This window comes from Sceloporus undulatus, chromosome 1 (assembly GCF_019175285.1).
Source record: "Sceloporus undulatus isolate JIND9_A2432 ecotype Alabama chromosome 1, SceUnd_v1.1, whole genome shotgun sequence".
Lineage (NCBI taxonomy): Eukaryota > Metazoa > Chordata > Lepidosauria > Squamata > Phrynosomatidae > Sceloporus > Sceloporus undulatus.
This window is the reverse complement of record NC_056522.1, coordinates 289,819,246-289,822,020: the sequence shown is the minus strand read 5'-3', so window position 1 is coordinate 289,822,020 and position 2,775 is coordinate 289,819,246. Positions and strand designations below refer to the sequence as shown.

General features: G+C 38.3%; 1 protein-coding gene across 3 annotated transcripts in view; it reads left to right on the top strand.

Moving 5' to 3' along the window:
- LUZP2 (leucine zipper protein 2) overlaps positions 1–2,775 on the top strand; it is a 469,570-nt gene that overhangs the window by 145,158 nt on the left and 321,637 nt on the right. The gene's annotated exons all lie outside the window — the stretch shown is intronic.

The window sequence follows — 2,775 nt, the reverse complement described above, 5'->3', positions numbered from 1 at the left end:
TATTATGAGACTGGCAGCCAATACAGTTGACAGTGCAGTAGTGATCATCTTTACCCATTCTACTTAAAATCCTTCCTACATCTTGATGATTCCGCTGGAATTTTCTGGGCTATTTTCAGCCACACTTAGATGGCAACAAGAGAACTTGAAAGTTACAGGAATTATGGGTGTGTCACCTCAGTTGGCTTCTACATGAGCATCTTTAAAGAATGATTACCATGGATGCATGAAACAAATGTCATAAAGTCTAAGATGTTCTGAGTTACACAACAGCTATAGTATGCAGATTCTGTTCATAAAACTGTCCCCCAGTAGGCTGTGGACAAAATTATAGCATGGATCAAAACATTCAAAAATGTGGGCATGAGTAGGCAGCACAGGTAGTAAAGATCATATTCAATAAAAATATTGAATAATAGCAGTCTATAACTATGCTAGTCTTCACTAGATGAGTTTGTAGGCATTTCTTAGTGAGTGGAAATCACCAGTAACTGTTACAATTCAACATGGCAAGTTTGGTTGCAAACTACTTAAACTGGGAAATTCCTGTTGAAATCCATGGGTCTGATTTGAGACCAGCAAAGTATGTGTGTAGTTTCCCCATCTGTAAACTTCATTGCATTCTCTTTTTTCTTTTCTCACCCCCATATAACCTCTCCACATTTGTTTCAGGAGTCCAGCTTGAACAACTAATTCTGAATTAAAGCAAAACAAAACAGAAAAACCAAATGAGTTTTCAATGGAAAACTCATTTCGCAGGCATTCATTTGGATTGCCATTCATTTTTACAAAGGAAACATTAAAACAACTGAGTCTCATTGGTTTGTTTCCCATTTATTACTAGAATAAATGCATGCCTCTAGCACACTCAGAACTGACATTAGATTCTGGATGAGTCCATGGAGAATCTGTTTGAATCATGGCATTAGGGTAAAATGCAATTCAAAATGTTGATATCTCTGGGGCAGATGGTTGGTTAGATTTACAGTATATTATGACAGCTATTCAGGTTGTATAAGTGTTGTTATTAAGAGGAGGAGACTCTTTGCAGATGGATAAGGAAGCAGCTTTTAAGTAGGATGTTTCCTCTTGATGTGGAAATGTTGATAGCTGGAGGTGTTAAATCATATTTGTATGCTCATAGAGACAAACATTTATGTGTTGTTCTAAATATGAGATCAGAGGTGAAGTTTGTTTTCTGGCGATAAAAGCCAGTGATATATTTGTTTATTAGTCCAGTAACCCATGACTTGGTTTTCTACATTAGATGCTACAAAAGATGACATTTTCAGATGTGTTTGTGATATTGTGATTTTCTTTGTTTTGACCTGGAGTTCTGCTCCATTGGTTTTTAACTGAAGCATGCAAACTTACTCTGGCTTACTGAGCTTGTGGCTAATGTGTGCACTGCTAATTAGACTATCCAAATCTACTCACTCTTGGCTTGTTTCAGATCTTGGTTTCTAGAATAACCTTCAGTTACTTCTATCAGACGGGAATTATTTCTTTGTTAATGCATTTAAATATATCAGTAATGTATATTTCCTGGGCTGGGGGGACGGGGCAGTGGCAATAGTCTCATTTAATAAATTAACTGATGCAACTATATATACAAGACAGCAATGATGATGGTGATGGTGATTGATTCATTTCTACTGACTGAAATTAAAAGGTAGAAAGGCTCTCAGCTTTCAGCACTTAATGTACACCTACTAGGAGTAGTAATAAAAGTAGGAAGGCAGATCTTGAACATGTAGAACTTCATCTAAGTACCATCACAGGCTCATCTGCTGAAAACACAGAAGTGAGCCTTCTGATTGGCTGTTCCTACACAGCAAAATTCCTTTCCTTGGAAGATAGCCTGTGTTTGCTGTTCTTATGCAAGCAGGAAAAGTCCTTTGTAATTAAATATGGATTTCATGATAAATTGGTTTCAGGGAGTAATTTTTTTTTACGTCAGTAAGCCTTTTTTATGGTCTCTGTGTTGTATTTTTAACTTTATTGTTATGCCTTTAAAATGTTCTTACACTTTCAAAAATTGTAATGGCATTTAAATATGAAATTTTTTTAAAAAATTGTTTTAACTTTTTTTAATTATCAGTTTTTTCTTTTCCTTACTTGTGTTCTAGCCTTTTAAATAGTCTCCTGAAGCCTCATGATGGGAGTACATCCTTAAAAGTTTTTCCCTGAGTAAAAAACAACACATCCCATCCTTTCTGCCATCGAAACTTCCCTGCAATTCAGTTAACAAAACCCAGAAAAAGAGCTTTTTTATGACTACAGAAAAAAGGTGTTTCCAAACCTTTATTATTAACTTTTATTTAGAAACTGCTGTAAATTTACACAGCGCTGTACATACAATCTTTTTAAGTAGACAGTTCCCTGCCCTCAGGATTACAATTTAAAAAGACATGACACAAAAGGAGAAGGGAATGGTGGTGGGGAAGGGGATGAGGTCCAGCAGTTCTTCTCTCCCTCCAAGGCCTGGACCAAAGCAGATGGACTGGAGGGAGGGCTTGGCTTCTTAATGGATGGTTAATCTTCTTCCAGGCAGGCCTGGTGGAGCGAGCCTGCCTCTCTCCCCCTCAAGATGGTGGCTGAAGGGAGGGCTTGTCTTCTTCCAGGCAGGTCTGTTGGAGCTGGCCTGCCTCTCTCTCCCTCAAGATGGTGGCTGAAGAGAAGGCTTGTCTTCTTCCAGGTAGTCCTGGTGGAGCTAGCCTGCCTCTCTCCCCCTCAAGATGGTGGCTGAAGGGAGGGCTTGTCTTCTTCCAGGCA